The sequence below is a fragment of the Rattus norvegicus genome, chromosome 16, assembly GCF_036323735.1.
Source record: "Rattus norvegicus strain BN/NHsdMcwi chromosome 16, GRCr8, whole genome shotgun sequence".
NCBI lineage: Eukaryota > Metazoa > Chordata > Mammalia > Rodentia > Muridae > Rattus > Rattus norvegicus.
In genome coordinates, this window is record NC_086034.1 from 89,630,447 (window position 1) to 89,645,055 (window position 14,609).

General features: G+C 38.4%; 1 long non-coding RNA gene across 2 annotated transcripts in view; it reads left to right on the top strand.

The window, feature by feature from the left end:
* LOC120097576 (uncharacterized) overlaps positions 1-13,831 on the top strand; it is an 82,470-nt gene extending 68,639 nt beyond the window's left edge. Inside the window, exon 3 of one of the 2 annotated variants that reach the window (XR_005495141.2) lies at positions 12,847-13,831. This is a non-coding gene — a long non-coding RNA (uncharacterized LOC120097576). Of the gene's footprint in view, positions 1-3,375; positions 7,427-12,846 lie in introns of those variants that run through there. The other variant, XR_005495140.2, reaches the window with a different exon arrangement.
* The last annotated feature ends 778 nt before the right edge of the window (positions 13,832-14,609 follow it).

Genomic DNA, 14,609 nt, shown 5'->3' on the forward strand with positions numbered 1-14,609 from the left:
AGTTCATCTACAGGTTGAGTCACGCTGCTGCCTCTTACAAGGCAGAAGCTACTCAGTGGGAGTCAGTTAGGCTTCGGAGGAAATTATACCTACCGCCTACCTAAAGTTTTAATAATAAAATGTACTAATTTCCTTTTAAAATATGCACCCAATAGGTAAAATTTTGGTGGAATTTTCCATATGATCTCAAGGATATTATTAATATGATACTTAGAACAGAGAAGCTCTGAGTAATTGGAGATGTTATACTTCCACTCGTGCATTACCTCTCTTAATAAAACATCAGCCAAACGAACCAACAAAATCAGCTAAATTTTGCCAAATGTGGTAGAACTTTCAGAGACCCCAACCACAATCTTTACCAGCTAAAAACATGACTGTTACACATCTAAGACTCCTCAGACTTTTGCATTTGTTTATCTTGTGTTCTGCCTTCTTTTGTGGGAGGAAAACTCTAATTGTCTGAATATGGGGAATTAAATACTCATAAAACTTGGGGATCAATGTATTTAAGCTAAAAGCAGAGAAATAAAAGTATACCCCTTAATGTAGCCTTAAATATGTTCATAGTGACTTAAATATTTTAGGGATGGTGGTATTTAAATATATACATTATATGTGCATATATGTGTAATAAAAATTTAAAAATGGGATGAAGTCTTGATATGCCTTATTTTTCTAAAAGATATTATTGATAAAGCTTAATTGAACATAATGAATTTTTTAAATCAGTCCTTTCCACATTAATAGTTAACTGGGAAGATCACTATTAGAACTGAAGTATTGATTAATTTCCCTCTTCTTTCTCAAATGAATACTTTCTTGGTTGCATTTTGTCCATTATTATGTATTTATTTGCAGTGTTAGTTGATCTGTTCAGGGTATTTTTAAATCATAAGTAAACAGGAATCTAATGTACTCGGCAGGCAGGGAGCTCACACAGGGCGACCTACTTCATCTTCTTCTTGGAGTAATTTTTAAGTTAGGAACCTGCTGCTCACAGAAATGCTTGTGCTTCCAAGTTTCTGCCAGCATGCTTCGAACACTGACAAGAAAACAGGGAGGTCTCCTTTTAATTTGCTCCACGGTAACAGGGGTCCCAGTTAGAACCTAGAGAAAATCAAACAGGGTACGAAATGGTGTTCAGTAGACAAAGGGAGTGCAGCCAGGCTGCTGTACCTGGATTCCTAAATTATTTTGGTTGTCAGTCTTGAGAGGGTCAGGAATGCCCAGGCAACATTTGGCAGACTGTGCAACAAAACAGTGCAGAACAAAGACATGACACAACGTTTGGTTCTATTGAATTTTTCTTGAGGAACACCCTACTTTGTTTTCATTATCTAATAATTGAATTATTTTTTTGCTTCATAAAGATGGGGCATGGATTATTAAGTTTTCTTTGGAAAGTACAGTGTAGTTATTACCCTAAAAATTTCTCAAAGTAGAATAAGAAGCAGTAGAGAATGTTTTGTTAATCCTCAGACATCTGAAACACTCGCAGCTCTTCCTATGATTCCACAAAAGGCAGAGATGTTAGCAAATTAAAAGGAAAATTATTTGAGAGACATAAACACACACTAAAGGGAATTTCCAATCTGCCAGCAGTTTGTCTTCCACAGCTCAAATATTTGGAAGCCAGAACGTAAAATTTTAGGAAAATTTCACAAGAACTCTGATGTCCCTTCTAAATTGGAATATATAACCAAGGGAGAATCTAATAAAAGAAAACTTCACAATGTAAATTTATGGGTGATCACTGCCCTTTTGCTGTGGGCTGCAGTTCATGCTAACACAGTGTGTTCCTGGAAGCTCATAGTGATGATTTGAGTGTTCAGAGGACCCAAGGAACTGAACTGTGGGCGTATAAGGAACTAAAAGAGAAACTGAGTTTTTTTTTTTTTTTTTGTTTTTTTTTTTTGTTTTTTTTTTTTTTGTTTTGTTTTGTTTTCCAGATGTCTGGAACCATTCTCTTTCTTCTCTCTTGTTCTTAAGTTTCTGTAACGCCACCATACTTTTTTTTCCTATTATGAAACAAAGTTTCCACTGATGTGGTAAAGCAACCTGCATGCCATAGATTGTATTGTCATGGGTCAGAAGTCTCTGCTTGCTTAGTTGGACTCAGGCCTCAGGAGATTGAATTCAAGGCTCAGCTAGAATACTCAACAGAGCTCTAGGTATTCTTCCAAGTGTAGCCCCGTGTTGGGAAGCTTCTTTTCCTCAGTCTAAAATTCAGAGTCTGTTTCCTGCTTATTCTTTTAGGAACTAACATGAGAAACAACCCTTATTGTCTTGGGTTGATTAAATCAGCCTGATAAAACACTGCTTCTCTGAAGCACTTTGACCTGGCTTTGCTTACTCAAAGATTCTATCTCAGAGGTAGCTTCTAGGTGTTTTAACTTCATCTGTATTCATTATCCAGATGCTAACATTATCCATAGAGCTTTATATACAACAGAAAGAGCAACAGTAACCTTACCCCTTACACACTCTTATAATTTCCCCTGCCTACTATGTTACTCTGGTCTCTGGTAAAACAAAATCATATTTTCTCTCCCCTTTTGATCCTACAACAATATGTATAATTTTCGTCTTGCCTTGCTAATATTTTAAGGTAAAGTAATAAAGACAGTATATGAATAAATAAGTAAAACTCTGACAGGCAGTCTTTGGATTTTTAGTGTATAAACAATATTTCAATACTTCAAATTCTTGTCTTTCTTGTTGTAATTCAGTTTCTCTCGGCTCATTCTCTGAATTTCCATTCTCTTTGTTCATACAGCATCGTGAAGTCCACAACATCTAAAATAACTTAGGTCTAGATAACATCATCTTTCATATCCTGGTGTATTTTTAGTGATAGTCCCCCAGCAGCTGCTGCCATTTAATCAGCTACTAGCTGTAGTCCAGATGAGTCAGGAGGGAGCACCAAAATGTCTAGTTTCTTTCTTCCTCATTGCTTTTCTAATATTTTCTTTATACTCACTATGGGTCCCTGTGAGGGGTTATTTGGAGAGGCCACCACTGTTGGAATGAGCATGACAGTGGGGTACATTAAACCAGAACCTTCATCTTCCCTTCCCTTTTCATTCCTTTACAGAACCCCCTATCTCTCTTTGCTAAAACTGAGCTAGAATATGAGGAAGGAATTAGGTCCATGAAGGGGCAACTCTCATTAAATTCTATATATTCCAGTGGGTTTTGTCTGTAAGGTAGGTCTGATTATTTTGTTCGTTTTTGGCTCCAGCCTCACCCACTCCTTTCCAATTGTTTATTAAACATAGCTTACCATGGGAGAACCTTTGTATTCAAGAGTAGGTTGAGGACTTATAAATTGCCCCACCTACACCCCACTGAAACCTATGCATTCTCTCCCAGGCTGTTCATGCTCCTATCACGGGGTGACTTCTGGAAAGAAAAAAGACTTCGGATATTGACTCCAACCCAATGCAGATGGCTGTGGCTCCATCGATAATCTGAATTACGAGCGTGCAGAAAAATCAAAATATATACTTGCTGATTTCCTTTTAGATCATATTAACAATCATAACTAAGGCAACATTCGAAACAGTAAAAATTGGATTCTGACATTTGTGCAGACTTTAGGTCAGAAACTTTCTAAAGCTACTAGCAGTGGAGTGGATTGAAAGATTAAAACTGGGTACGAGCTGTCTAGAGAGCCTTAGTTATGGAAAATTCCATGCTGCATGCATCTTCCTTCCTTTGTTTACCTTATATTCAAATTTGAGATTCAGGAAGCTTTTTAAACCAGTAAATCCCAGGAGACAATATTACCCTATCTTTTGTTGATAATATCATTCCCACTCAAATTTTACTATTTTTTGCTCAGTCCCTCATCACCTTAAAAATAGTATAAGGTCGGCGACACACCCAGCCACACACAGAGTGGCAAACCAGCTTTCCTAAGTTCTGCAGAAGACTGCTGCTTCTTTGATTCCCAGGATGGCTTTCAAATTGATGAGCCACAGAGTGAAAAACAATTGGGCGAGAGCTCCCCCTGGTGGCAGAGGGAATTTCACAGTCCACGCAGCCTAGCTTTCCCTAAGGGCTCTGGCACTGAGTGCCAGTTTAAAAAAAAAAAAAAAAAAAAGTGCCAATGTTGTTCTTTCGTTATGTGATGAAACCAAAAATTGCTATTGTTCTGTTCGGAGTGAATCACAACTGATAACAAGGAGGATACATGCGGTGTGTCTGCAGGAGAGTTTCAACAGTCCCAAGTATGGATGTCCTCCAGAAGGTCCTTCTCAAGTAGTCCAAACGACTCCAAAACAGGCTACAGGCTTTCAGTTCTCTCAACTATAACGACGTTTATTAGTCTTCTGGCTAGTCTTTCATTCAATCAGCGCAAAGCATACCTTTCTCCAATGAAAACTTTATAATACAAGTTTTGTTTTTTTGTTTTTTTTTTGAAGAACAGGGATTGCTGCTTGTACCAAAGGTGGTTGTCAAATTACTGTATTTTATGTGTGAGTGTGTCAGAGGTGTGTATCCTTCATGTGGATCCACGTGGAGGTTAAAGGTTAACTTTAAATGCTGTTCTGCAAGGGCCATTCATCTTATTTTGTAAGCCAGAGTTATTCCATGCACTTGGAGCTCACTAAATAGTTGACTGCCTAGAGAGCCTCAATCTACCTGTCTCCCCAGCACAGGTGCCATTAATACAAGCTCTCACATCCGCCCAAATTTTCACATAAGTTTTATGAATTGAACTCAGGTCCAGAGCATTTTAAGCTGAACTATCTCCACATCTCTCAAACGCTGATTGCGAACTCTGGGTCTAATCACTTAAGGAGAACCAGAATTTGTCATAAACTTAAACCCAATCACTTCGTTTGTGCTCTACATAAGAGATCACAGTAAATGATGCTTCAACAGTCATGCTGTAGATGATCATTTCTACCAAAATTGCAAAGAACATGCTGGTTTGCTTTCTCAGCATTCAAATAAGCAAAGTAACAGGAAACACTGTGGGTTTTATAGGCCCTTCTACCATGCTTGCCTCAGGTCTCAGTGCTCCCTACTGCTATCTAAATAGGCAGTGTGGAAGAGAGAAGGTGAGACCTCAAACTAATAGAAGCAGTTTAATGAAAACAGTCATTGAGGTGAATTTTAACAAGTACCAGCTAAAGTTTACACAGAGTGCACAGGATTTCGTGAATCAGACCTAGGGTTCTTTGTGACCCATTCATTAATGCAAGCATTCTGAAATACACAGAACACCTGAATACTGGGAGTCCCACTCTTCTAACCACAGCTTTCAGATTAGGGTATTCCCTGGAATGAAAGACTGCCAAATACACAAAAATATTTCTTGGCAATGCTGTTCTAGACTCGAAAAATTATACACGACAGCATAATGAGTAACTTGAGATACAGTTTGAAGAACAAACATCCTATCTTCTTCATGCTCCATAGACATTTAAAAATATGTGTCCCACTCTTAACTTTTACATTGTCAAGCTCTTTAATTGGTTTAGATTCAGAAAGGGAAATCAGGTGGATAGAAAGGAGAATGAAGATCGTGGTTAGGTGAGCTCTTAGGAGGATACTTTTGAAAAATAAAATCTTTTATACTGTTTTACTTACAACATCTCTGAGGCACTGTGTGCTATTTTAAAGCTGTTGGTCAACCTGATGTCCTCACTTTTGTTGTTGTTGTTGTTTGTTTGTTTGTTTGTTTGTTCATTTGCCACAAGTGTGAATGTTTATGACCATACAGAGACAGGAAGCAAGAATCAACCTGGCTTCTACTTCACTCAACACACAAATTAAGGCAGAAGACAGCCCTGTGGGAGCTCGATCATTTCTTTCCTGGCACCACTGACTGCTGCTTTTCCCCCAAGCAGGTCAAATGTGTACGAAGGCTTGAAGCTAGAGAAAATGGCCACAGTGCTACTGGCTTCTTCAGGACACCATCTGGGTTTACTATTTGCCATTAAAATTGGCAGAAACATCATGTTAAAATAAAACTGTCAACCAGTCATGACATCTAGTAATAGCTGTGGGTATTTTATTTGTAGAATGACCAGTTGAACAATACTGAAATGTGGTACAATATGAGCACACACACATACTTACATGTGCACACACATATGCACACACATGTACACATGCACACATATACATATGCACACAAAACACATACACATGCACACACACATACATACACATGCAGATACACATAAGCACACATGCACACACACACATAAACACACACACAAATACACATACACAGAGTGGGGGTGGAGGAGGCACATAGCTCTGGGCATAAATAGTAGTAATGATTATTTAGTTGAGTTTACAATGCTGGGTGTGAACATAGGAACTCACAAATGTCAAGCTATCTCTCTTCCACTGTGCTACCACCCCAGACCTGTGTATTAGTATTCTATACTGTAGTTGCTTCTGGGAAGTGGCTTCCTTTGCTTAGGGAAAGGATTTGCCAGCCACTTAGAATTTGGAAAGCATGATTATGAAATTAAGACCCTAAGGATGACTACATAGAATAGCTATTTTGAACAAATTAAAGTATTGTCAAGCAGAGATTTAGGATTATGGATATAGCAGAAGACTGCAACTTATGGTATAAAAGTGAAAATACCCAAAGAGGCCTACCCAACGCAATGGGTATCTACTGACAGCTAATTAGAATACATCTAGCCATGATCCGTACAGATGCTGCATGTAGAAAAGTTTATAAGGGAGAGAGTATTGAGTTTCAAATTAAATTATAAAGATTTTTTTGTTCTGTTTCTTAGCAATGTTAGAAAGCAGTCCAGCTTCTAATTCTGAAGTAGAAAAAATACAAGAGATGATTAGAGCAGGCAAGAGTCCTAAAACCTGATGTTAACCCAGTTTCCATAAATCTCCAAGGACTCATATGCTTTGGGAATTATAGAATGGAGATTGTTTAGGAATTGGGGTTAATGATTGGTTAGATTTACATTCATTTTGGACCAATGGAGTAAGAAACAATTGGAGGTATATTGGTGATTCTTTTATACACAGTAAATATTTTAAAGCCATTTATTAGTTTCTCTCTCTCTCTCTCTCTCTCTCTCTCTCTCTCTCTCCCTCTCTCTCTCTCTCTCTCTCTCTCACACACACACACACACACACACACACACACACACACTCGGGGATAGGGTGGGGGTGGTGGCAGTTAGTTTCACATGGTAGTCCAGAGTGCCCGGTATTTTACTAATATAGCCCAAGCTGTCCTCAAACTCACTGCATAAACAATTTTATGAGTCCCCCAAGTGTCGATTTATCCTTTTTGTTAATCAAAAAAGGCCATGCTTATCTTCTCCAAGCAGGTGCAAACACTTTTGCATTGTACTGATTGATTTTTCTTCTCCTTTCCCCTTACCTCCCTAGGACAGAGTCTCTTAATGGGTGCCTTTCCCCTCTCTTGGATCCTCAGCTCATATATGGCTGAACCCAAAACTCTATTCTGACAGACAAAGAGCGAAAGCTGACCTTCATGATATCTGTATGACATAGAATAATTTATTTTTCCCAAAGAAGTCACTGAGATGGAAAACATTCCGTGAAACACTTCAGTTTTACAGAGGAGAGGAAACTGATTATTCCTTTGCAAATCCTTTTTATCCACAATCAAAACATCAATAAAAATAGGAAGTTACAGCTGGGGACAGAGCTGAATTGGAGAGTCTTCGCCTAGTGTGTGCAAGGCAATAGGACTGATGTCTACCACTGGGGAAAAATAGAACAATATTTAAAAAGTAGAATAGCTAAGCTTCCTCATCTTAAAAATGAAAAAAAGCAAGATTTTCAGAAAAGCTCTCCCACAGGTTTGTACAGGTAGATGAGAAGAACAGGGATTGCTGTAAAGTTATCGTGATTTATAACTGAGATGCTTTTTATTTCTTAGGGAGTATGCTGGAGTTATCTAATGTCAACTTATTTTAAATTGCAAATACAATTCAATAAGTTTCACATCAATGTTTAACTTGAAAGTAGGTTCTGTTTCTCACAATAATGTGGAAATATATTCTCAGATGTGCTCACCCTCCCACACAGACACCTCCATAGATTCTATCCTGTCCTAGTACAATGAGCTCACTGAAATAATTGGAAAAAAATTGCAAAAGATATCAAAGTCCCATGCCCCAGTGAATTGTGATAGAACAATTTCAAGGAAAAAAATGGAAAAATTATAAACAAAAGCTTTGTGAAAGATTATTTTACAACTTTTGTAGTTGACAAAGTGGGTCATGAGTATTATTTATCCCTAATATTAGAAAGTCCTCTTCCCATTGCACCTGATTCTGCTTATGTTGCCAAAACATTCTTTTTAAAAAAAACTATTGACTTCCATTTGTTTCTTCCATTCCAAGTATTTCCATCCAAATACATTTCAATTTAGTTTTCAAAAGCAAAATAACATCCAAACACTGAATGGCAAGGCATGAGCAGCAGAAACAGTCCCCCTGACTTCTCAACAGAACAGCCCAAGCCAAGTCCTGTTTCATTAAAACTTAGAATAAAATTTTATCGCGGATTTGCCCTATGTTTTTATTTTTCATTCAATAGTCGTAGGAGATGCACACATCACACTTGCTGTCTTACAACAAGACAGCCAGCTATGAATATGAAATGGTACTTTTCAGGAGGAGAAAGGGGTTTATATAGATGAGAAACAAGAGAGAATAATCGGAAAGCATGTCATGCATGTATGAAAATGTCAAAAAAATAAAAATAAAAATGGTAAAATAAAGGCACCACTCTAGGGTTCAAGCTGTAATTATCTCACAGGCATTGTATCCTTGATTTCTTCACTCATAGCTATTTGCTGTTAAGACAAAAGGGATTTGTATTATTCACTGTAGTGCAAAGGATCAGTCTGTGGGACCCAGTAGGGACAGATCGTAAATGTATTTTACACAACATATCTCGTGATTTTGTAGATACTGTCATGGTTAAATTCCCCAAATTTCCCCCTTCTCACCATGATGCATAAATCTCTTGTTTTCAGAGACTCGTGTTTCATTGATTTTTTTTGTTTGTTTGTTTTTGTTTTTTATTAACTTGAGTATTTCTTATATACATTTCGAGTGTTATTCCCTTTCCCGGTTTCCGGGCAAACATCCCCCTCCCCCCTCCCCTTCCTTATGGGTGGTCCCCTCCCAATCCTCCCCCCATTGCCGCCCTCCCCCCAACAGTCTAGTTCACTGGGGGTTCAGTCTTAGCAGGACCCAGGGCTTCCCCTTCCACTGGTGCTCTCACTAGGATATTCATTGCTACCTATGAGGTCAGAGTCCAGGGTCAGTCCATGTATAGTCTTTAGGTAGTGGCTTAGTCCCTGGAAGCTCTGGTTGCTTGGCATTGTTGTACATATGGGGTCTCGAGCCCCTTCAAGATCTTCCAGTTCTTTCTCTGATTCCTTCAACGGGGGTCCTATTCTCAGTTCAGTGGTTTGCTGCTGGCATTCGCCTCTGTATTTGCTGTATTCTGGCTGTGTCTCTCAGGAGCGATCTACATCCGGCTCCTGCGGTTTTTTTTAACATCTGTTCTCCTTGTCTTATCAGTCTGGCCTGAGGTTGCCTCTTCTTTCTCTGCCTGTGTGTCCTCAGTCTTTGTTCTCTCATAGGTTCAGCGCAATATAATTGTGCTTATCAGATGTACACCTCACTCAGCCTCCCTCCGTGAAGGCTGCGGCTGCTTACACCTTTGTCAAGCCCTTAGCTTTCACCGACAGACACAGCTCTCAGGCTGCTCCGACCTGACCTCGTGCCCTCTAAGCCTTCTCTCTCCTCATGCCTCTCTCTCTTCTGCCTCCTGACCATCAGTACTCAGTTCTTTTCCAACAAAAGACTTGAGAAATTATGCACAATTCGTTCTCCTACACCACAATACAATCCTTCAGCAGGGTGGTTGCTATTGTTACTCTCTTAAGGTAAGCAGTATGTTTCTCAAAGACAAATTCCAGGACTAACCTTTCTTTGCCTTGGATGCCCCACAACTGACATTCTTTGTGTAGATCGTGATTACAATTTTAATACTTGGAGGCAAACTCAAATGATATAATGAAGAAGAGGGAATTGAAATTGCCTCCTATGCCTTCAGGGGGATTTTGTACTGAAAACCCAAGGTGTCTTCTTCTCAGATAGAGAGCACTGCTTTCTGAAAATTAGAAAGAACTGGTAGTTTTATTTTTACACTGAAATGTTTTCAAGAAGAAATTGTTGACATGTTTCCTGCCAACTGCTATACTTTTTTCTTCTTTTTAAATAACTATTTTATAAAGACAAGGTTGTTTTTTTTTCACACATTCAGAAAAAAGAAAACATAGGGAAAATTATTCCCTGTGCTTTTGTTCCAACATCTTCTGCAAAGATAAGGCCTGGAGTATGTATCAGCTGACAGAATTATTTTTAAAACAAAAAAGAATACGAGGAGAAGATACCTCAATTTGAGAGTTTAGGAGCTGAATTTGGCAACCTAAGACAAGCAGGTTAAATGTGAAAAGATGTATAACTCCAAGCCTCGTCAGAGACAGCCCACACAAATAAGAGAACAATGTCTTTCTCACACTGGGCATAGTGATAAAAGTGTGCTTAGCAAATATGCCTTCAACTGATGGAGTTCATTAGATGTCTTGATCCTGCATTAAAGACATTCAATCCAAACACTTGTCAACATTAAAGAAAAAGAATTAAGGCCATGGGAGACTCAGTTGTTTAAAAAATGGGACATAAACTTTATTAGAGCCTTTTCAATTTTTAATGTCCAATTTGATCAAGGATTTTATAACCAGGTGTGTGTGTGTGTGTGTGTGTGTGTGTGTGTGTGTGTGTGTGTGTTTGTGTGTGTGGGTTTGTGTGTGTGTTTGTGTGTGTGTGAGAGAGAGAGAGAGAGAGAGAGAGAGAGAGAGAGAGAGAGAGAACATGTATTGTGTATGTGTGAAGGTTTATCATCTTAGGCTAACTTATAGAAACCAGCAAGTAATAGTATATTGGTTCTTGACTTCCAGCTGGTTTGAAATGGGATGTTGTGCTGATGGTTGCTCTAGTCAGACTCAAAGGCTCATATTGTTCCAGAGAGTCTCATGCCCTCTCCTTCCATCTCATCACAGGACAGCTGTTATTTCAAACAGTATTACTACTGCGCTTAACCTTAGGTGGCTTCTGGTGATCCAAACATAGGTCCTCATGCTTGTATAGCAATACCTACAGAGCAATCTTCCCAAACTGAATATGTAATTTTTTAAGTGATTGTGTCTTGTAACTAAATTTGTGCTATACTGAAGTTAAGCACAAATACTGAAGTTAGGTTCCTTGTGATCTCTAATTCTGTTTTCCAGATGCAGGCTACTTACCTACTGCATATGTCTATGGCATAGGCACAAGTCATTTAAACTTCAGCAAAGCTGAAATCTAACCAACTCAAGGTTTATAATACCTAATAAATGAAAATCTGCATTCATCAGTCTCAATAAATACATGCTATTTGGTAAAAGAGGACTAGATCAACTAGTAGCTTACTAAAGCTGCTAGAAGACAAGGCTGGTTGAGGAGCAGAAAGCAAAGACTAGTTGTTGAAACTTAGCACATTTCTCCAAATGGTCATTCAGCAGGAATAACAACATTCATGTTTATGAAAGATATGTAAATATAGATTATATCACTTAGAGACACTTGGGTCAGAAGATAGAGCATTCCTGGATGTGAATTTAGAGACTAATGTGAGCTAAGCGATCTGATATTCAGAATTTTTCTACCATAAACTTGCCATGTTGCTTTTCCCTTCCCAAAACCCAGTAATGAAGAGAAACTATTATTTTCAAAGGTCTGCCCAATGCCATGAACTTCCAGTGGTCCTCCATGGAATCCCAAATAGTTGATCTCATTGGGTATAAAGATCATCATGTGGGTTACTTGTAGGGATAATATTATGTATGCAAATTTCATTTTACCTTAATATAAAATAAGCTAATGAGAGACCTCAGTAGCTAAAGGCCCTTGCCATCAAACTTTCCAACCTAAGTTCAATTCCTAGGACTTATAAGGAATAAAAAAACTGACTTCCACAGTCTGATTTCCATATTTCTTCTGTAAAATAAGCGCGCGTGCACACACACACACACACACACACACACACACACATGGAAAATGAATAGACCGTATGATTAAGCATTTAAAGTCTGTTGATTTGCTTAAGGAAAGAGATATAAGTTGGTTTGTCCAAGAGGGCATACATTAGTTGGTTTTCCAAAGCTTTGGATATCTTATAAAAAGAAAATAATGAGTTTGAAATATGTACATTTACATTGATTTTAGTTTATATATTGCATTCCTGCTGTGGCCCAGCTGAATTTTTAGCAAGGTGTGAAACTGTGAGATCTAATGGGCCTTCCCACATCACCCTCATGTGAAGCTGAGAATCTATATACCTGGTTCGCAGTGGATGCTTTAGCTAATAAGAGAGGAGAATAGAAGTCATTGGGTAGATTCTAAATCAAACACTGTTTTCATATAGGTGAAGAACTGTATAATTTCATAAGCTGAAAAGAGGAACATTTTATACCAACTTCCTTACAAAACTTAACAAAGTCTTAATATCTTTAACTCAAAGAATAAGAAGAGTGTGTATCATCTGGGATAATATGTATTGTGAATATTTAGCAATTGAAATTCCAAGTTTATCCAAAAAAGAGAAATTAGTTCTGAGCTTTATAAAAACTCTAATACTGATAGAGAGTTTAAATGGATATTCAGAAATATATTAAGCCCATAAAAAGGAATACTTAGTGATGGTTTTTCAACTGACCAGCCATTTCTCTATGATGTGCATGTTTTTATTCAGGTTTTTCCTCACAAAAGCTCATAAAATGGAACTGAAACTGTCACACAAATCCCATCAACCCAAATCCCATAGGGGAGAAAGTTGAACTCCCAGAAGGTGGGACAATTCTGAGACTGCAGGACAAACTGCCACTTCTGCCCACTTCTACCCACTTCTGCCCACTTCTGCCCACATCCTTGACCCAAGAGGAAACTGCACATGCTCTGAATACAGGAATATAGGATTGGTCAGCAGCAGAAACCTGCTGATTTCTACCTGCACCCAGAACTGAAATGAATTAGTCACACAGCTATATGCACCCAAACCCCATGGGTGAGAGAGCAGGACCCTCAGAAGTAAGGACACTCCTGAGAACTCAGAGGAGAAGACTACTTTCTGCCCACATTCGTAACCCAAGAGGAAACACCATATGCCATCTGTGCCCCCTGAGCACAGGGACCTAAGAGCAGTCAGGGGCAGGACCCTACAAGTTTCTGCCTGCACTGAGAGCTGAAAGCCAATCACCAGGAGTGCCTACAGACCTGAGAGCAGATCCAGCTGAAAGAAAACAGGTCTACAGAAGATCTAACACATAGGCCTACAGGAGTGTCAAGCCACAGTCAGAAACAGCAAGACAAATTAACACTAGAGACAATCTGATGGTGAGAGGCAAGCACAGGAATCTAAGCAACAGAAACCAAGACTACTTGGCATCACCAGAGCCCAGTTCTCCTACCAAAGCAAATACTGGATATTCAAACACACCAGAAAAGCAGGATTTAGATTTAAAATCGCATTTTATGATGACTATGGAGGACTTTAAGGAGGACATAAATAACTCCCTTAAAGAAATACAGGACAACACAAGTAAACAATTAGAAGCTCTTAAAGAGGAAACAGAAAAATCCCCTAAACAATTACAGGAAAACACAACCTAACAGGTAAAGGAATTTAACAAAACTGCCCAGGACTTAAAAATGGAAATAGAACAATAAAGAAAGCACAAAGGGAGAAAACCCTGGAGATAGAAAATCTAGGGAAGAGATCAGGAGTCTTAGATGTAAGTGTCACCAACAAAATGCAAGAGATAGAACAGAGAATCTCAGGGGCAGAAAATACCGTAGAAAACATTGACACAACCATCAGTGAAAATGTAAAACACAAGAAGCTCCTAGCCTAAAACATCCAGGAAATCCAGGACACAATGTGAAGATCAAACCTAAAGATAATAGGTATTAAAAAAGAGTAAAGACACCCAACTTAAGGGGCCAGTAAATATCTTCAACAAAATTATAGAAGAAAACCTCCATAACCTAAAGAAAGAGATGCTCATAAACATAAAAGAAGCATAAAGAACTCCAAATAAATTGGATCAGAAAAGAAATTCTTCCCATCACATAATAGGCAAAACACCAAAGCACAAAAAGAAGAAAGAATATTAAAAGCAGTAAGGGAAAAATGTAAAGTAACATATAAAGGCAGACCTATCAGAATTACACCAGACTTCTCACCAGAGACTATAAAAGCCAGAAGGTCCAGGGAAGATCGACTTTCAACCAAAAGTTATCAAAAGATAAGGAAAGACACTTCATATTCATCAAAGGAAAAATCCACTAAGATTAACTCTCAATCCTAAATATCTATGTTCCAAAAGCAAGGAAACCTACATTCATAAAAGAAAGCTTACTAAAGATCAAAGCACACATCGCACCTCACACAATAATAGTAGGAGAGTTCTACACTCTCAGCAATGCACAGATAATGGAAACAGAAATTAAACTGAG